Here is a 20,918-nt window from a genome sequence, read left to right on the forward strand (position 1 = left end):
GAAAATGTGATTTACAAATAGAAGGAAATATTTTTCAGCCATAAAAGAAAATGACATCATCCATTTGCAAGAAAATGGATGGGACTGGAAATAATTATGTCAAGTGACATAAGCCAGACTCAGAACAGCAGACACCATATGGTTTTTTCCATATACATATATATCCTGATGTGTGTGTGTGTGTGTGTGTGTGTGTGTGTGTGTGTGTGTGTGTATGATTAAAGTAGAAAGGAGACCATGAGAGAGAAGAAAGACATCTTAGCAGGGAAGAGGCTGGGGAGGGAGAATAATGGAATTCATATGACATGAAAGTAGGAGGAAGGTGATTTCAGAGGAAGAGGAACAGTATAAAGGTGGACAAGGGTGAAATGGGAGGGCTGCTCAGAGAGGGGGATGAATAAGAAAGAAGTCTAATGATATTCATGTATACTAGTATTATGTATACTGTATTAGTACTAGCATAATGTATAATAATGTCATAATAAAACCTACAACTTTGTAGGTTAACACACACAAAAATTTAAGTTTTTAAACCCAGCAATGGGAAAATCTTAGAAGAAGGAAGATCAGAAGTTTGTCATTCACAACCACGTGGTGTGTTCAAGGTCAGTCTGCCCTAATGAGAGTCTGTCTCAAAAGAAGAGTTTGGGGGCTAGCGAGCGACAGCAGTCAGGAGCACGCTCACATCTCAACCCTCATGTCAGGCTGCTCACACAGACCTGTGGCTCCAGCTCCAGGAGGGCTAATGGCCGCTGGTGGCTTCCCTGAACACTCCAGTGTGTGCTCACGCATACACCAACACAAAGAAATATTTTTAAAAATTAATCAAAGGAAGTACAAATCAGAGTTTGAGCTGTAACTCAGTAGTAAAACTCTTCCCAAGACTGTAGTGGATAGTATGTGGTGGTCCACATCTTTAAAGCTAGCACTCCCTCTTTCTGTAGTTCCAGGAGGGAGGGAGGGAGGGAGGGAGAGAGGGAGAGAGAGAGAGGGAAGAAAGAATGGAAGGAAGGGAGACTATATATGGCTTTGGGTTCAAGACCCAGCATTGAAATAAAAAAATAATAAAACAAATGAACAAATATCATAAACTCAAATCATAATCTTAGGAGACATTTTCAAAACAGATCCCTGATACCATGATTTTTCTACATTTTTAAAAATTAATTTAAAAAATTTATTTATTTATTTATTTATTTATTTAAGTGTTCTATTCACATGCATGACAGAAGAGGGTGTCAAACCCCATTTATAGGTGGCTGTGAGCCCCCATGCGGTTGCTGGGAATTGAACTCAGGACCTCTGGAAGAGCAGCCAGTGCTCTTAGCTACTGAGCCATCCCTCCAGCCCCTTAAATTAAATTTTTACTTTTCTGTTCTTTTCTTTTTCCCAAGACAGGGATTCTCTGTGTAGCCCCGATTATCCTGGCACTCTCTCTGTAGACCATGGTGGTATTGAACTCAGAAATCTAATTGAGGTCATGTGCCACCACTACACCAGCTTTTAAATTTTTTTATTTTTCTATTCTTTGCCTCCCCCCCCCCCCAGGGTTTCTCTGTGTAGCTTTGACTGTCCTAGACTCATTTTGAAGACCAAGCTGGCTTCGAACTCACAGTGATCTGCCTGCCTCTGCCTCCCGAGTGCTGGGATTAAAGGCATGTGCCACCACACCCAGCATTTTTTCTATTCTTGTTTTTTGTTTGTTTTGTTTTTTTGTTTTTGAGACAGGGTCTCTCTGTGTAGCCTTGGCTGTCCTGGACTTGCTTTGTGGACCAGGCTGGCCTTGAACTCACAGCGATCCACCTGCCTCTGCCTCCCGAGTGCTGGGATTAAAGGCGTGCACCACCACGCTCTGCCTTTTTTCTATTTATCAAAAGGTCTCCCTGTCTCTCAAGATGTCCTGAACTGCGTAACCCATACAGACTTCAAATGTATAGCAAACATCATCTCCAAGTCCCAAGTGCAGACATTAACTATGCCACCAAGTCTGGTTTGATAGAGTATTATTTCTGATTTTTGTTGTTGTTTTATTTTGTTTTTGTTTTATTTATTTTCTGGTTTTTCGAGACAGGGTTTCTCTGCGTAACCCTGGATGTCCTGGACTTTCTTTGTACACCAGGCTGGCCTTAAACTCACAGAGATACGCCTGCTTCTGCCTCCCAAGTGCTGGGATTAAAGGCATGTATGCACAAAAATCCACATCCTGCTTGGCACAGTTTGGTTAGGAGAACAGTTACTTCTGACCACAGCTGAGCTTTCTCTATTTATCCCTGATTGATTAGCATAGAAAGAACAACTTCCTCCGAGAGTCATACTGAGACCTTCTTGTATGGTAAATAAGAGGTCCAGTTCTCTCTGATTCTGGAGAACAGCCTTGGAAAAGGACAGCTCACAGCTGGAGGAAATGCAGACTGGATTTAAATGGCCCCCGTGCTCTTCTCAATCATAGATGGACACCTGTGGTGTGGTATACCCAAAGACGCACGGGGGTGGGGGTGGGGGTGGGGGTGGGGGTGGGGTGGAGTCTCCTCTGATACAAACAATTCAGAAGATGTACAATTGGTTAAGCTGTTAGTGCAAGCAAACCAGGTAGTCTCTGGGGTCTGGAAATACACTCCACCGTCATTTCTGGGGTTTACCTGCTAGCTAAGGCTACCGGAATCTGCATAGGGGAAACTATGTAGGGGATTTCCTGGTGACATTAGGCAGGCATCCTTTCCTTGGAGGTCTCCCAGGGTGAGTTTATGTTGGTCCCCTTTACAGTTGTCCGGATTGGAAATCGAGTTTATTGTTAAATTAGTTTCAATCCCAATATAATAAAGGGGAGGGGCTTAAGGTCCAGGCAATGCCATCAGTCCTGCTGGGCGTGGTGGCGCACACTTTAATCCCAGCACTCTGGAGGCAGAGGCTGGTGGATCGCTGTGAGTTCAAGGCCAGCCTGGTCTACAAATTGAGTCCAGGACAGCCAAGGCTACACAGAGAGACCTGCCTAAAAATCAAACAAAGAAACAAACAAACAAACAAAAAGCCATTGGGCCTAACCTATGTCCATCTGAGGTTGGCTAAGGAACTGATACACTTATTTTTCCTCCTTGAAACAGGGTTTTTCTGTGTAGCCTTGACTATCCTAGACTCTATTAGTAGACCAGGCTAGACTCGAACTCACAGCGATGCGCCTGCCTCTGCCTCCCAAGTGCTGGGATTAAAGGCGTGCGCCACCACCACCCAGCATGATACACCCCTTCCCTTTTGTTTTTAAAGCATCCTAAGCACTGAGGAGCTGGCTTTCACTGCCTCCTTGATGTTTACACCCTGAGTTATTGAGGGAGTTACTGGGAAAATTGGGGGACAGGGGCTCATATCCCAGGGGTATAATAATTGACCAGTTTGGGCTCGTGGGCTGGATGTCTTTTTATAGTAAATCTGTTGCATAGGTCTGGACCAACTCCCTAGGTTTTACTGGTTTTTTTTTTCTTCAATAAAGACTCTTGGCTTCCTGCCAGGCCCTAATCTTTATGGAAACGGGATTGCATTGCTGTACTTCTAGTATCACTGTGCCCCAGGAAGATCCGGTTTCACAACCCCACTGAGCACAGTGCTGTTCACTTGGCTCCTGGCATCTTGGGGGAGCTGTCAGGTAGGCAGGCATTGCACTAGACATATTAGAGCCCCTAATCTTTGTCGGTGGACCCCCAGCCCCAGCAGTGTGTCCGTCCTCAGCAGAGTGCCTGGATGTAACGCTTTTACGCACGTCTTCCTGGAATGTGGGTTAAGTCTCAGTGGATAGACTGGCTCCGAGCTCCATGTTCACTCATCCTCCTCTAATTATTATTTTCAGACCCAGGGTTCTGGCTCATGGGAGTTTGGGGTCTTTCCCACAGGGAGACAAGAAGACAAAATAGACAGTCATAATCATAGCGCCCTCGTCAGTCTTATCTTCAGGGGGTTGGAGGAGCTGGTGCTGACATTCAGCCTCCTTCAGTGGGTCCGATGGATCCATGAGGTGACCTGCACCAGCGTGAGGATGGTGAGGACCCTCCTATAGGCTTCGGGCTTCAAGTCTAAATCCTTCCCACTCATACAAGGTCACCAAGCTGGGATCAGAAATGGGCAAGGGCACAGACTCTCAAACTGTCTGATGAACAGTCCGTCCTCTGGGTCTGCTGCAGGACCTGTACCCTTGAGGAGGGTTTGGTTAGTAACGTTTGCCATATGAAGGTCTCTAAGCTTAGGGAAGAGTAAGAAGATCTCCCACATATAATTTGAAATGGGGTGGAAGTTTCTTGGTATGGGATGCACCTGGCCCTTGGGAGAGCAAAAATAGAAAGCTGTTCCAATTTTTTGGACTTAAAGACTTTTAAAATATATATATTTTTAAAAGATTTATTTCTTGTTTAGACAGTATTCTGCCTGCATATACACCTGCAGGCCAGAAGAGGGCAGCAGATCTTATTATAGATGGTTGTGAGCCACCATGTAGTTGCTGGGAATTGAACTCAGGATCTTTGGAAAAACAGCCAGTGCTCTTAACCTCCAGCCCCCTTAAGAACATGCTTAGTTAAAGTCTCCTTTAAGGACCTATTTATCCTTTTTACTTTGTCCTTTCAGTATCATGCAGTTTTCAATGAACATTTAAGACCTTTGTCAGATTTGGGGAAACTTTGGGCGTAAAGATGGAACCATTGTCAGACCCCAGGGAGAAGGGCAGCCCAAATCTAGGAATTAATTCTCAGATGCCTTTCTTGGCGACTACTGAGGCCATCTCTGTTAGGATGTGATGGGTTTCAATCTATTCAGGAAGGTGTCTATGAAAATTAACAAGTGCTGGCCAGGTGGTGGTGGAGCACGCCTTTAATCCCAGCACTTGGGAGGCAGAGGCAGACGGATTGCTGTGAGTTTGAGGCCAGCCTGGTCTACAAAGCAACTCCAGGACAGCCAAGGCTAACACAGAGAGACCCTGTCTCGAAAAAACAAAAATAAAATTAACAAGTGCTTATGGACAAGACTTGTGTGGGTTTTCTTATTTTTGCTTTGAGTTTTTCTTTGTTTGTTTGTTTGTTTGTTTGTTTTTTAGATAGAGCTTCTCTGTGTGGCCTTGACTGTCCTGGACTCACTTTGTAGACCAGGCTGGCCTCGAACTCTGCCCTTTGTGTTGGAGTCCCTCAGGTGAGAGCCTGGGGCTGTGTCCATGTTGTTTTGATTTCCTCAGTTGTGGGGATGAGATGAGAGATGTACCCAAGCTGACCCCAGAGCATTTCTTTCTCTCTTGTAATTATCCCTAGGCCTACGCCTGGAAGCTTCTAGCTTCTGTACAATCTAATCTTCTGCAAACCTGAACTTTGAAGGCTTCAGCTTCCAACTTCTGTCTGCTAACCTAGGCCTAGGATGTTTCAGCCTCTGAGACTTACTGCTGAATAAACTCATTCTTTCTAGCTCTTTCTGAATTCTTCACTGGCTCCTTCAACTCAGCTCTTCTGGCCCAAACTCTTCTCCAAGCTGAATGATTCAAACTGGCTTCCTTCAGCTTCTAACTAAATTGATCTGCGTGGCCTCAAACTAACTCTGGCAGTATGTTCTAATCTTCTGGCTCCTTTTCATTCTCTGGCTCATTTTGTGTTCATTTGTGTCGATCTTGTTCACTCTCCAACCTCTCTCTGTAAAACTGTCCCAGTAAAAACTGCCACACACACACACACACACACACACACACACACACACACACACAAACACACAACAAAAAACCAAACCAAGAAAACAGGGCGTGGTGGTGCAGCCTTTAATCCCAGAGGTTGTGATGCAGAGGCAGGTGGATCTTTGTAACTTCAAGGCCAAACCCATCTGCAAAGTGAGTCCAGGACAGCCAGGGCTACACAGAGAAAATGTCTCTTGTAAAACAAAGACAAAAAACAAACAAAAAAGAAACCTGCCTCACACACCACTACTCTTAAGGCTGCTTCTTCTTCTTCTTCTTCTTCTTCTTCTTCTTCTTCTTCTTCTTCTTCTTCTTCTCTCTCTCTCTCTCTCTCTCTCTCTCTCTCTCTCTCTCTCTCTCTCTCTCTCTCTGCACTGTTGTCAATTAGCCTCTCTTCCCTATGCTGTTGTCATGAGAATTGGGCATATCCTATCTCTGATTCATTCTGTCAAATCTTTCTCTGATTCATCACTTTGTCTGCCCCTCAATTAGACATCACTTTCAAACATTGCTACCACTTCCTTCTACAAGCATTACTTTCACTGTTTGGGATTAAAGATGCGTACTAAGGGTGTGTCTGCATCCCGCCTGGATCACATAGACCTAGAATGTCTATAGATGTGATCCATTCCCAGAGCAGCCATGTTCTGGATTAAAATACTCTTCAGGCCCACATTGTCCTATCCAAGGCAATAATTGTGGCCCTAAGTGCACCTGATTCCATATTAAGCAAAACAACTCCCATCAATATACAGTACCTCTTCTGCTTCTCATAGCGGGACATCTGTTAGGTCAGGTCTGACAAATTGGACAAATTGATTGTCGCTTCCAGACAATCGAGGAGGGGCTCTGCTGGGTTATTGTCTACCAGAAGACTGGCTGGGTTGATAGCTAAAGGGTTTTGTTTCTTTGTTTTTGGTTTTGTTTTGTTTTGTTTGTCTATTGTGAGTTTCTCTGTGTATCTCTAGCTGTCCTGGACTCACTTTATAGACTAGCCTAGTCTTGAACTCACAGAGATCTGCCTGTCTCCACCTCCCAAGTACTGGGGTTAAAGATGGGCGCCACCATGCTCACTGTGCCTGGCTGATAGCTGAAGTTTTACAGAGGAGATTCAGGACTGGTCCAGGAGAGATGTTTGAAAAATGTGTTATGCAGGTGTTGGGTATCCCTCTCTAGGATCCCCATCAGGAAGGCCTCTACAGAATGCTGGGTAGTTAGGCACAGTTCCTGGCCACTCACATGGCTATAGCAGGAACTTCTTGGAAACAAGATGTCTGTACTCACTGGGTTTTGTGTATCAATTTGACATAGGCTAGAGTTATCAGAAAGAAAGGAGCCTCAGTTAAAGAAACTTAGTGATCAGTTGGAAAGGGCCCATCCCACTGTGGATGGTACCACTCCTGGGCTGGTGGTCCTGGCTTCTATAAGGAAGCAGGCTGAACAAGCCATGAGGAGCAAGCCAGTAGGCAGGGTCCCTCCATGGTTTCTGCATCAGCTCCTGCCTTCAGGTCTCTGTCCTGCTTGAGTTTCTGTGCTATGTAGTGAGAATTTTTGGTTTCTTCAAAAACACAGGTATGGGGCTGGAGAGATGGCTCAGAGGTTAAGAGCACTGACTGCTCTTCCAGAGGTCCTCAGTTCAATTCCCAGCAACCACATGGTGCTCAAAACCGTCTATAATGTGATCTGATGCCCTCTTCTGGTCTGCAGGTGTACAAGCAGGCAGAGCACGATACATAATAAATAATAAATAAATTTTACCAAAAAACCCCATAGGTATGATATGTGAATATGTTTTTGTTTTAATCCCAGGTGTGGGATATGGGGCTGCTTTAGATTGACAACAGCAGCTGACTAGGATCTGTCTCATGCCCTGGCAAACTAAAGATGATTTATGTTTAGAATTGGGGGGAACTCTTCAGAAGATATATAAATTCCTGAGCCCTAAGAGGCATGGCAGCTGCTGCCCCTGTGGCTCCAGCTACTATTGCTGGTTGCTTCTGTTTCTGGTTTCTGGTTGCTGGACTGCTGCTTAGAGATATCCTGATGATGAAGACCAAATGTGCCCCAAGGAACACAATGGCCCTCATCAGCAGGAAGTAGTCTAACAATATCAACACCCTCCCTTTCCCCTCTGTCCTTCTTTCTCTCCTACTTAGTTTTTGGGGAGGCGAGTGAAAGGGATAGGAGTGGTGTAGGGAGGTAGGAACAATAATCCAATAAAGTATCCAAAGTCTGGCTACAAGTGGTACCCAACATGGGGCACCCAGATATATTGGGACTTTCTCAGACCCACCAGTAGTAAATAATGGCACAGATACTACATAAAGTCTAAAGGTTAGGACTTTAGCTTGGGCAAACTCTCAGCTAGCACCCTCTAACCCTAACCTGACTGCTACCACTAAAAGCCAGCACATGGCTACATCTCTGCTCTTCTGTGATCTGTGTCTGTTCCCCTCTCTGACTGCTCTCTCGAATCCCCTGCGGTTTCCTTCTTTTCCCAGCATCCCTCTCTCTCTTGGAAGTTCTGCATTTCACTTCCTGATCCAGGTACTGACCGTGAGATCTTTATTATAACCAATCAGCAGTAAGACAACACTCGAACATCTTTTAGATTGCCTCTAGGCAAATGAGGAAGGAAAAACATTTACAAAATAGAAAAACTGGTGATGGGCCATAGAAATTACAATACCAAAATCCTGCTAATACTTAACTCTCTGCCTGTACAACATTAACAGTTGAAAATACAGACACACACCTTCATACAAAGGAAAAAACCACTTTCCCCAACAGTCCTGACTTCCTTCGATAATGAACAGCCAAGTAAACCCTTTTCTCCCCAACTTGCTTATTGGTCATGGTAGTTCACTGCAGCAATAGAAACCCCTAACTAAGACACCAGCCAACCTACAAAAACAACATCGAGTCTTGGCCTCTTCTAGGGCCCCAGTATCTGGGAAAGGGCCCCCTTTGCTTATGTACAAATAGAAGATCTTAGAGACATCCAGGAGGGCTAGGGCTGATGCAGTGATGAGGACCTTCTTCAAGGCCTTGAAAGCTTTCTGCTTGGAGTCAGTCTGTTGTATCGGCTGAGTGCTACCAAGGTAGTACATAATGGCTTAGCTAGCTCCATAAACCCAGGTATCCATAAGCAGCAACACCAATGGCCTCTGAAGTCCATTTCCTTTGTGTTAGGCATGCAAATCTGTAAGATCTCTGAGATTTGGCTCTGGGACACTGTTTGTCTATCTCCTTCCAAGTTGTACCCCAGGGAGGTGACACAGGGTACACACAATTGGTCCTTCTGGGAAAAGATCCAATTTCCTAGGATTTGTAGTGCCTCTAACAGGCCCTCAGTGGCCTTTTTACATTTCTCCTCTGTTTCTGAAGCTGTGAGGATGTCAGCCACATACTGTAACAGGGGATTCTCCAGAAACCTTTGCCAAAAGTCACAAGGTCAGCACCCAAGGCCTCGTGAAAGAGGTTGGGAGAGTTTTTGAACCCTTAGGGCAACCTAGTCCAAGTCAAGGGGCCTGTAAATCCTTCCCTGAGATCCATCCATTCATAGGTGAAAATGGGTTGGCAAAAGAAGACATCTTTATTGTTGTTGTTGTTTGCTTGCTTGTTTTTTCAAGATAGGGTCTCTCTGTTAGCCATAGTGGTCCTGGACTCACTTTGTAGACCAGGCTAGCCTCGAACTCACAGCAATCCACCTGCCTCTGCCTCCCAAGTGCTGAAGAAGACATCAATTTTTAAAAAAAGATTTATTTATTTATAATTTATACAGTATTCTGCCCAAATGTGCACCTGCACACCAGAAGAGGGCACCAGATCTCATTGTAGATATTGTGAGCCACCATGTGGTTGCTGGGAATTGAACTCAGGGCCTGTGAATGAACAGCCAGTGCTCTTAACCTCTGAGCCCAGCCCAGCCCAGAAGACATCTTTTAAGACCAAACTATGTATCCTTCCTTCTCTGGTGGCTGGAGATTCGAGGGTATAGTGTTAGGAACCATGGGATGGATGGTCTCCACCCTTCTGTTGACCTCTCTGAGTGATCCTGCACTGGGAGGTAGTTCTGAGTGCCTGGTTTTTGGACCAGGATCAGGGGAGGTATTCCAAGGGGAATGTTAGGGGATGGGGACCCCTGCTTCCTGTAGCCTGTTCATGTGTTTAGCAATCCCCTACCTGGCTTCCTGGATATTGTTTGACCAGTGACTGAATAGTGATTGGCACTCCGTAGATGGCCAAACTTGGTGGGTTATTCTCGGCCCAGACCGTTGTGAATTCTGCATTTGCCTCGAAGTTTGAGTGTCATTTTCAGGTGCTGGACTTGGTTAGAAGAGGTGTCCCTCCAACACGGAGCAGGTCACAAGAGTATGGGTTAGGAGTTGAGTAGAACTCAAAGCAAAATGAGTAGTGGCCTCCCCAAAGGCTTCTCCTGCCACACTTGTGATAAATCTCTCCCAAGATGGGACGGAGGCAGTCTGTCATGAATAAGAAAGAGTGGATCAGCAAGAGGTGGTGACGCACACCTTTAATCCAGGCACTTGGGAGCAGGAGGCAGGAGGCTCTCTTTGAGTTCGAGGCCACCTTGGTCTATAGAGCAAGTTCAGGACAGCTAAGGAAGGCTACACAGAGAAACCCTGTCTTGAAAAAAAAATAGGAGGAGTGGATCACAGTAGGGTATCTCAAGTCCACCATCGAGAGGTCTCCAAGTTGAGTTGGCACTGGTCCCAGCAGCTCTGTCAGGATTGAATGGGCCACTCCTGTGTCAGCCAGAAATTTAACAGACTTGCCCCCTACTTTTAATGTTGCCCTGGGCTCCTGAGAGCTGAGTGGAATAGAGCCCTGGCCTTGTTAGTTCTCACCCAAATGAAGGTTAGGAGCCAGGCATGGTGGCCCACACCTTTAATCTCAGCACTGGAGAGGCAGAGGCAGGCAGATGTCTGTGGGTTTGAGGACAACCTGGTCTACAGGGCAAGCACAGGTCCAGGTCAGCCAAGGCCACACAGAGAAACCTGTCTCGGAGGCACAGGTTCTAGGGATAGAAGACGGAGGCCATCTTCTGGGCCAGGCATTGTGGCCAAGCAAGTACTATTGGGCCAAAAGGTGGTGGTTGTATGCTGCGATGGCATCAACGTTCCTAGAAATTTCGACAGAAACAAGTTAAAGTATTTGGCCTTTCTCCAGAAGCGGATGAACACCAACTCCTCTCCAGACCCTTACCACTTCCCAGCCCCAAGCTGCATTTTTTTGGCTGCCTCACAGACCAAGAGAGGCCAGGCTGCCCTGGAACGCCTCAAGGTGTTTGATGGGATCCCTTTATCCTATGACAAGAAAAAGTGGGTGGTGATTCCTGCCGCCCTCAAGGTCGTGCAGCTGAGGCCTGCTGGAAAGTTTGCTTACTTGGGTCCTATGGCTTGTGAGTGTAGGTGGAAGTGCCAAGCAGAGACAGCAGAAAAGAATGGGAAGCAGAAAATCGACAAGTTCACAGGGGTCCTCAAGACCAACGGACCCCTGATGTGAGCCCAAGCCAGACTGTGTCTCATGCCTGCCTGCCTGGCACTTCCTCCACCACCAAATAACTAAAATCCGTATCTCAGGGTCACAGTGACAGGTGGTAAGACACAGCTGCAGGGAAACTTAAGCACAGCTGCAGGAAAGTGCCCCTAGCCTGAGTCACGAGACCACACTCCTTTCTGCCCCAGAGATAAGAAGGCCAGATCAAAGGGCCTTGCCCGGCCTCACTTTTGCTTTGTGGAGGTGAACAAAGAAGATCAAAAGAAAGTTGGAGCCGAGGTGCCCGATCACCTTAGGACACTAGACCCTCTTATGTATCTTGTTTTTGTTTGTTTGCTTGTTTGTTTGTTTTTTCGAGACAGGGTCTCTCTGTGTAGCCTTGGCTGTCCTGGACTCACTTTGTAGATCAGGCTGGCCTCGAACTCACAGTGACCCGCCTGCCTCTGCCTCCCAAATGCTGGCATTAAAGGCGTGCACCACCACGCCCGGCAAACCCCCTTACGTATCTTTATCCATAAGTACTTGCCAAGCTGGGAACCCCCTCCCCTACTGTGGGAATGCTGGGAGAGAAAAGGACCTAAAGAAAAACCCCTCAAACCAGAGCACAGGGTCGCCACCAGATATCACGGCCCAGCTTGAGTCATAATAAAGACCCTTTGTGCTATTACATGGGTTTGCCTCCTGGGGACTCTTGGGAGTACTCTAAAGCGGCATATTACAGGGAAGTGGGGACAAAAGGTGCCTTAGTCATTGCTCCCTTAGGTAGATGATAGTTTTTTTTGTTTGTTTCTTTGTTTGTTTGTTTTTGTTTTTCGAGGCAGGGTTTCTAGGTATATTTAGCCTTGGCTTTCTTGGACTCGTTTTATAAACCAGGCTGGCCTCGAACTCACAGTGACCCATCTACCTCTGCCTCCACCTCCCAAGTGCTGGGATTAAAAGCCTGGCTATTTTTTTTTTTTTTGGTAGCAGGTACATTTAGACAGCTCTTGTTGGGTTTTATTAAAGTGGATTTACTTAGGCTGCAGTGTTTAAAATGAAAAGAGCAGGAGGGCTGCCCTGCCCACCTGCCCCAACACCATATTCTACAGGTGTGAGAACAGGGGCTGCACACCTGACCTGGGATGACACGGCCAAGCACGTGGGCTGCCTCTGCTCCTTCCCTACTGCTGGAGGGTTCTGTGTGATAATAAGTTATTTGACTGTTAAAGACGGGGAGTCCTTTTCCCCTCTTCGGATTTGGGCATATCCCATACATCCATGTTCTTTCTGCTTGCACCGAGCACATTGGTTCCTCTCTAAGCTCCCCCCCCTCCAAGTGTTTCTGGCTCCCTGCTGTGTGATTTCTCTTATGGGGTCTCGTTGAGGCTGCCCCTACTGCTCTGGCCAATCAATCTTTTCTTTTGTTTTTCTACAGAGTCATGGTTATCATAAACCTTCTGAGCAATCTCCAACAGCTGAGACCTATTCACACCCTCTGACACTTTAACTTCTTACGTTTCCTTCTAACATCTGAAGCTAATGGCATACCAAAAGCAATATTAGTTGCTCACTGTTTTTTGTCTTGTTTTGTTGGGTTTGATGGGTCTATTGAGTAAACACTGGGTAAGGTTCCCAGAGGTGCTCCAAGAACAAAGCAGGCAATTCTTTTTTTTTCTTTTGATTTTTCAAGACAGGGTTTCTCTGTGTAGCCTTGACTATCTTGGACTCGCTTTGTAGGCCAGGCTGGCCTCGAGCTCACAGTGATCCGCCTGCCTCTGCATCCGCGTGCTGGGATTAAAGGTGTGCACCACCACGCCTGGTTGAAGTACTTTTTTTTTTTAAACTTATTTTTATTGTATGTACATTGGTGGGTTTTTATTTTGTTGTTGTTGTTGTTGTTGTTGTTGTTTTTTGCCTGCATGTACATCTGTGTGAGGGTGCTGTATCCCCTAGAACTGGAGTTACAGACAGTTGTGAAGTGCCGTGTGGGTGCTGAGATTTGAACCCAGGTCCTCTGGAAGAGCAGTAGGTGCTCATAACCTCTGAGCCATTTCTCCAGCCCTGTCCCTGAAGTACTTTAACATACACTTTAACAGTGTCGTAGGTCCGTTCACTCCCTTCCTATCGCAGCTCCCTTTCCTCCAGCAAACAAAAGTGACAAAAATACACAAGAGAGGCACAGACCAGACAGGCAGCAATGAACACAGCCACGGATGGCAGCAGCACAGGCTTAAACCAGGGGATCCATGCGCATCCCAGACACTAGAAATGCATCCCGCCTTTCCTGAGTGTCTTGTGTGAAAGATGCCAGGAACAGACTCACCTCCTATGATGGTTTGAATAGGTATGACCCCATAGACTCACGTGCTTGAGCGCTTGACCATGGGCGGTAGACACACTATTGGGCGGTGTGGCCTTGGTGGAATAGGAAGTGTGACACTGTGAGAACTGGCTTTGAAGTCTCCTGTGCTCAAGCTATGCCCAGTAAATCACACAGTCCCCTTGTGCTGCATCCAGATCAAGACGTAAACCTGTCAACTCTTCGTCCAGCACCATGTCTTCTCGCCTCCCGTCCTCCTTCTCTCTCACCCCTCCCCTATTCCTCAATAAAGGGGAGCCCCCTTTCCCATGTACCCCATCTCATCAAGACTGAGCATGTCAGGTTACCAAGAAGAGACTTGATACCCTATGATCATATAGAGCGGGAGGTAATCCCCCTCAGGAACAGTCATAGGGGAGGGGAATAAGGGGAAATTGGGAAAATAAATACAATACATACAAAACTTGTGTGACACAATGAAATGCATTAAACACATTTTTCAGAGGGAAGCCAAAAAAGGCCCGGCTTAGTGGTGCATGCCTTTAATCCCAGTGCTGAGGAGGCAGATGCAGGTGGATCAATGTGAATTCCAGGCCAGCCTGGCTACAAAGGGAGTCCAAGACAGCCAAGGCTACACAGAGAAACCTTGTCTTGAAAAACAAAAACAAAAACAAAAACAAAAACAAAGAAGGAAGCCAGGTAGTGGTGGCACATACCTTTAATCCAAGCACTCAGGAGGTAGAAGCAGGTAAATTCAAGGCCAACTTGATCTACAGAGTGAGTTCCAGGACAGCCAGGGTTACACAGAGAAAACCTGTCTTGAGAAAACAAAAACAAGAACAGCAGCAACAAAAAACCCCAAAACCCATTACCATGGATCTAATGTTGGCTATTCATGTCAACTTGAGTGTCAAGAATGGCTTTCCCTGCCCTGTAAGCTCATCCCTGAGGAGCCTCAATGGCCAGACCCCGCTAGCCAGACTTCACTAACAGGTGTTTCCTAACAGGTGTTTCCTAGCAGGTGTTTTCCTAACAGGTGTTTCCTAGCAGGTGTTTTCTTAACAGGTGTTTCCTAACAAGTGTTTCCTAATAGCTGTCCCCAGCCCAGCCACAACCAGCCCTACAGAAAAAGCCCACCAATTTGTGAACTTGCCCTAAAATTAGGCCACAGAAATTGCTCCAATCCCAGACCATCCTAGAAAGCTCTGCCCCAAGGGGGGGAAAAGCATGTTTAAATTCTGTTCTATCCAGTCCTCTGCTGCTGCCCCATACCTGATCAGAGCCGGGCACTCTCCTGAAATTTTCCCTCCCAATAAGTCTCTTGTGTGAGGACTCACTTTGTAGACCAGGCAGGCCTCCAACTCACAGCGATCTGCTTCCCTCTGCCTCTTGAGTGGTTAGATTATACGCCTGCGCAACCCCACCTGGCTCATTGTTTTTTGTTTGTTTGTTTGTTTGTTTGTTTGTTTTGGCCTTTGGTTTTTCAAGACAGGTTTTTTCTGTGTAGCCTTAGCTGTCCTGGACTCACTTTTTACACCAGGCTGCTGGGAATTGAACTCAGGACCTCTGGAAGGGCAGGCGGCACTTTTAACCACTGAGCCATCTCTCCAGCCCCTGAGTGGCTTATTAAGTCATTATAAAAAAACATTGAATTTTCTCAAAATCCTTTTTCTGTATCAATACTGATTACTATGTATCTACCTTCTGTTAATGTAGCATATTGCACTTTTTGTTTTTAAAGATGGGATGACTCTCAGTTGCCTTGGCTGTCTTGGAACAGTTAGTTGGCCTTAAACTCATAGAGATCCTCTGCTTCCATCTCTCAAGTGCTGTGACAAAATGTATGTGTCACAATGCTCAGCTCATAATCATTTTCATACTCTGAACCCTCCTTCCATTCCAAAAATAACTGTCACATCAAAAAAATTATTTTAGGCTTCCTTTATTTTATGTGCATGGCTGTTTTTCCTGTACGTACATGCTTTTCTGGTGTCCATGGAGGCCAGAAAAGGACATTGGATTCTCTGGGACTAGGGTTTGTGAGCCACTGTGTGGGTACTGGGAAAAAGCCGAGGTCTGCTACAAGAACAAGTGCTTTCAACCTCTGAACCATCTTTCCAGGCCCAGTGTCACAGCCCTGTAGAGTGCACAGTCCTTTAAGGATGCAGTTGAGATGGCCCCAAGGACACATCAGGGGAAGATGCTCTAGAGAGAACTTATGTGCCGCAGCTAAACACATTAGAAGAAGATGTGATGGAGGCAAAGGGGACCCAGGAGACTCAAAGACATAGGAAAATTTATTGGTACTGAGCCTCAGAGTATTGCTTCTACCTGCTCAGTCTTCACCTTGAGGGGGGCCCTTTTCCTAAATACCAATAAAGAGCCTTGAGTTAAAAAAAAAAGTTAAATTTTGTTTTGTAGGACTTAGCTAAACATTTTTGTATCAGTATTCATCAGGAATATTGTTCCATAGTTTTTTTCTTATGATGCTATCTTTGTTGAATATCCAAATATTGCTGGCTTCAAAGAAAAAATGGAGAAGTGTTTCTTCCTTTTCAATGTCTCCAAGAGTTTGTAGAGTATTGATGTCTGTAGTGGCAATTTGGGGTTGTTTTTGTTTTGTTTGGTTTTGGTTTTGGTTTTGGTTTTTCAAGACAGAGTTTCTCTGTGTAGCCCTGGCTGTCCTAGACTCACTTTGTAGAGCAGGCTGGCCTTGAACTCAACAGAGATCTGCCTGCCTCTGCCTACTGAGTGCTGGGATTAAAGGCGTGCACCACCATGCCTGGCTGGATTTTTGGTTACTTTAAAATACAGAGAAACATTATAAGAATATGTTTTAATTTTAATCCCAGGTGTTGAAATATGGGGCTGCTTCACATCAGCTGACTATGATAGGCCTCATGTTCTCACAGAGACATAATTTTCCTACAATTTACTAGCACTAGATTTTAAAGATTTCTTCTTTCTTTGAGACTCACTGATAGGCTTCTAATCCATTTTTGTGGAATATCCATTTTGATGAAGAAAAATTTTTATAGGTTTTTATAGGAAACCTTTTATTAAGCAGAAACATAAGTTCAAACTTGTGTGTTACATCCCAAAGGTTAAGAAAAAGGTTTGTGGTTGTCAATTATGTATTCATGCAGCTAAAGCCGTTCATCAAACCATTGGCTAATACATGATTATTTCAAGATTAAAGTAACCCAACTCTAGTAACCATAAGGTACATTAGTGACCTTTTTCTAGCATATATATATATATTTTTTAAAGATGTATTTATTTATAATATATACAGCATTCTGCCTACATGTATGCCTGTATACCAGAACAGGGCACCAGATCTCATTATAGATGGTCATGAGTCACCATGTGGTTGCTGGGAATTGAACTCAGGACCTCTGGAAGAGCAGCCAGTGCTCTTAACTGCTGAGTCATCTCTCCAGCCCCCCTTTCTAGTATATTTTAATAATATATTACTTTTTATTTACTTACCAAATGAAACATATAAATTAAATTTCTCTTTCTTTTTTCTTTTTTTAAAAATTTACTTATTTATTACATATACAGTGATCTGCTTGCATGTACACTTGCATATAAGAAGAAGGCACCAGATCTCATTATAGATGGTTGTGAGCCTCGATGTGTTTGCTGAGAATTGAATTCAGGACCTCTGGAAGAGCAGACAGTGCTCTTAACCACTGAGCCATTTCTCCAGCCCTTCTTTTGGTTTTTCCTTTTTTTAAAAAAATTATTCATTTATTATATATGAGTACTTTATCTGCAGAAGAGCTCATTAGATCACACATTATAGTCAGTTTTGAGCCACCCTGTGGTTGCTGGGAATTGAACTCAGGACTCTGGAAGAGCAGGCCGTGCTCTTAACCACTGAGTTATCTCTCCAGCCTCTTCTTTTGGTTTTTCAAGAAAGGGTTTCTCTGTGTAAATAGCCTTGGCTATCCTAGAGTTACTTTGTAGACCAGGCTGGCCTGGACTCACTTTGTAAACCAGGCTGGCCTTGAACTCACAGAGATCCACCTGCCTCTGCCCCTCTAGTGCTGGGATTAAAGGCGTGTCCCACCAATTTCTAAAAATTGGCAGGCAATATGGCTCAGGGGGTAAAAGTACTTTCCATCAAGCTTGATGACCTGAATTTAACCCAGGAACCCACATTGATGGAGTGAACGAACCACTTCCTACAAGTTGTCCTCTGATCCCCATAAGCACACTGTGGTAATTGTGTCCTCCTCCACACATAACATGGATAAACAAACATAATAAAAGTTGGGCTGGACATGGTGGTGCACGCCTTTAATCCCAGAACTGGTAGGCGCAGAGGCAAGCGGATCCCTGTGAGTTCAAGGCCAGCCTGGTGTACACAGCAAAGTCCAGGAGTTAGACCTACCTGGGAGAACGTGTCTTACAAAAACAACAAAGTTTGACTCATTAATGGTAGACATGTGGTGTGCTGTGATTGCTCATAAGCAAGCATAAATTACAAAATAAGGTTTTCTGGTCTGCTGCTTCTGTTTTCTTAAACCCGATGTGACCTGTAAGAGACAAATCTTTCATCAATCAGTAAACACATGTACAGAGACAGTGTGTTCTGATTTTTAGACACAGTACTCAAACCTGCAATCTTTTCTCAGGATTGTAGGCATGTTCTGCCAGGCCTGGGTGTGTGGGTGTCCTATTTAAAAGAAGTTTTAAAGCCAGGCATCATGGCGCATGCCTTTAATCCCAGCACCCCTGAGGAAGAGGCAAATGGATCTCTGTGAGTTTGAGTCCAGTCTGATCTACAAAGGTAGTCCAGGAGAGCCAACACTATCCAGAGAAACCCTGTGTTGAAAAACCAAAACCCAAACCAAACCAAAAAGCTGTTAAGGAATACATAAACTTGCAGGATTTAGTGGTGCACACCTTTAATCTCAGCATTCAGGAAGGAGGCAGAGGCAGACAGATCTGTGAGTTTGAAGCCAGCCTGGCCTACAAAGAGAGTTTTAGTACAGTCAAGGCTGCACAGAGAAACCCTGTCTCAAAAAACAAAAAGCAAAACAAAACTAAAAACAAAAACAAACAAAAAAAACCCTTTACAAATCAAGTATTTGAATTTAAAAACAAACCAAAAAAATCAGAAAAAATAACCCAGTTAAAATACTGTATAAAGAGGCCTGGTGGAGGTGTACACACCTTTCATCCCAGTATTTGAGAGGCAGAGGGAGACAGACCTCTGAAATCTAGGACAGATTGGTCTATATATTGTTCCGGGACAACCAGGGCTACACAGAAAAACCATGACGTTGTGGAAGTTTTGGTTTATGATATGTAAGCATGTTTCTCTTTTAACAAACCAAGGTGTGGGCTATGGGGGCTGCTCCAGTTTGTCCTCAGCTGATAACTGCATGGGGGAGCGGGCTCTTTGCCAGTTGGTATAAATATGAAAGTCAGAGAGAGAGAGAGAGAGAGAGAGAGAGAGAGAGAGAGAGAGAGAGAGAGAGAGAGAGAGAGAGATATGGAGATGGAGGGGCAGACAGAGGCCGGTGAGACTGCTGCTGTGTTTGCTGTTGCTAGCTGAATAGCCTGACCAGGGAGACTGGACTTGCCCCAAGGAACCTGACAACCCTAAATAGTAGGAAGTAGCCAAGGAGAACCATACCCCCTTCTCCCACTAACCTTCTGGTGTTGCGGTGGAGAAGGGAGAAAGAGGCATAAGATACACCAAATAAAATTGAGTTTAAAATACATGCTACACCTGAAAAGAGAGAGAAGTAAAATGAAGGGGGGGGGGGGACAATAACCACCAAGTAAGTTTGCTGATTATTATACAGAAAAAATATTGGTTCTGTCCCCGACCTGACTAAGGGAATAAGTCTCTTCTTGTTTCTCTGCGGCACTGACTAGCTAGACTTCAGGCTTCAGTCTGGTGGTCCTGGCTCTGCCTCCCATCTTGCCACAGGAATGCTGGGATGGCAAATATGTGTCACTCCATGGGACTTTAGATGTAGCTTCCAAAGATTGACTTTGAGTCATGTGACTTGCATGGGTAGTGCTTTTACTCCTTAAAAGGCCTCTTTAACAATCCACAGCTGGGGCTTTGCAGACGCCGCTGTCCCTTCTCGCTGCTTGCTGCAGCCATGGTCAACCCCGTCGTGTTCTTCGACATCGCGGTTGATGGCGAGCCCTTGGGCCGCGTCTCCTTCGAACTCTTTGCAGACAGAGTTCCAAAGACAGCAGAAAACTTCCATGCTCTTAGCACTGGAGAAAAAGGATTGGGTATAAGGGTTCCTGCTTTCACAGAATTATTCCAGGATTCGTGTGCCAGGGTGGTGACTTCACATGCCATAATGGCACTGGCGGCAGGTCCATCTATGGGGAGGCAGAGGCAGGTCTACTGATATGAGTTCAAGGCCAGCCTGGTCTACAAAGGCTGTACCAAGGCTACACAGAAAAACTGTCTCAAAGGAAAAAAAAACTCAAACAAACAAAAACCAAAAACAATCCACCAAGGCATCTCACCAAGCCTGGTAGCCTTTGTTCCATCCCCTGGGTCCACACGGCAGATATATGCACTCACACATATGTATATATGCACACCAGATAAATAAGTGTAATTTTTATTTTTTGGTTTTTAAAGACAAGGTTTCTCTGTGTAGCGACAATCTTAACCGCTGAGCAATCTCTCTAGCCCCTCTGTAATTTTAAATTTATGTTTTAAAAATCCACAAATGAGTGTGTATGTTTTTAAAAAATAAAATCTCAATTGTTTATTTTTACCAATAAAGACTTGGGAGCCAAATTCTGGGGCAAAAGAAAGCCCAAACATTCATATATGTTAGTCTATATGGGCCTTTTCTTTCTTTTCTATTTTAACATTCTTTTTAATTGTATACGAGGGATTTATCTGCAGAGGAGGGCATCAGATCAAATTATAGATTGTTATGAGCCACCATGTGATTTGTGGGAATTTTACTCAGGGCCTCTGGAAGAGCAGAGGTCTTAACCATCACTTCAGCCTCCCCCCCCCTCCTTTTTTTCAACACAGAGTTTCTCTGTGTAGCCTTGGCTGTCCTACACTCACTTTGTAGACCAGGCTGGCCTAGAATTCACCGCGATCATTTCTTCTTGTTGCCTCCTAACTGTAATGTTGGTACTGGTATGAATCCCAGCTAGCATTGATTAGCTACAGTTTTAGACATGATTCTTCTTTACAAACAAATGGATTAAAAACTAGTATGTAATATGGGTGTGGTGGTGCACGCCTTTAATCCCAGCACTTGGAAGGCAGAGGCAAGTGGATCTCTGTGATTTGGAGGCCAGCCTGGTCTACAGAGTGAGTCAAGAACAGCCAGGGCTACACAGAGAAACTCTGTCTTGAAACAACAAAATAAAAACCAAAAACATAAACCTCAC

The 20,918-nt window shown here is 45.0% G+C and overlaps 1 protein-coding gene and 1 pseudogene across 2 annotated transcripts in view; both read left to right on the top strand.

Annotated features, from left to right (window-relative positions):
* The window catches only part of LOC311588926 (uncharacterized protein MSANTD5), a 179,315-nt gene that overhangs the window by 137,097 nt on the left and 21,300 nt on the right, over positions 1–20,918 (top strand). The window lies entirely within an intron of this gene.
* LOC311589562 (large ribosomal subunit protein uL13-like) lies at positions 9,933–11,218 on the top strand (annotated as a pseudogene). Its single transcript has 2 exons — positions 9,933–10,025; positions 10,728–11,218. The product of its transcript is annotated as a large ribosomal subunit protein uL13-like (transcript).

The sequence above is a fragment of the Acomys minous genome (genome assembly GCF_964271855.1).
Source record: "Acomys minous genome assembly, chromosome: 18".
Lineage (NCBI taxonomy): Eukaryota > Metazoa > Chordata > Mammalia > Rodentia > Muridae > Acomys > Acomys minous.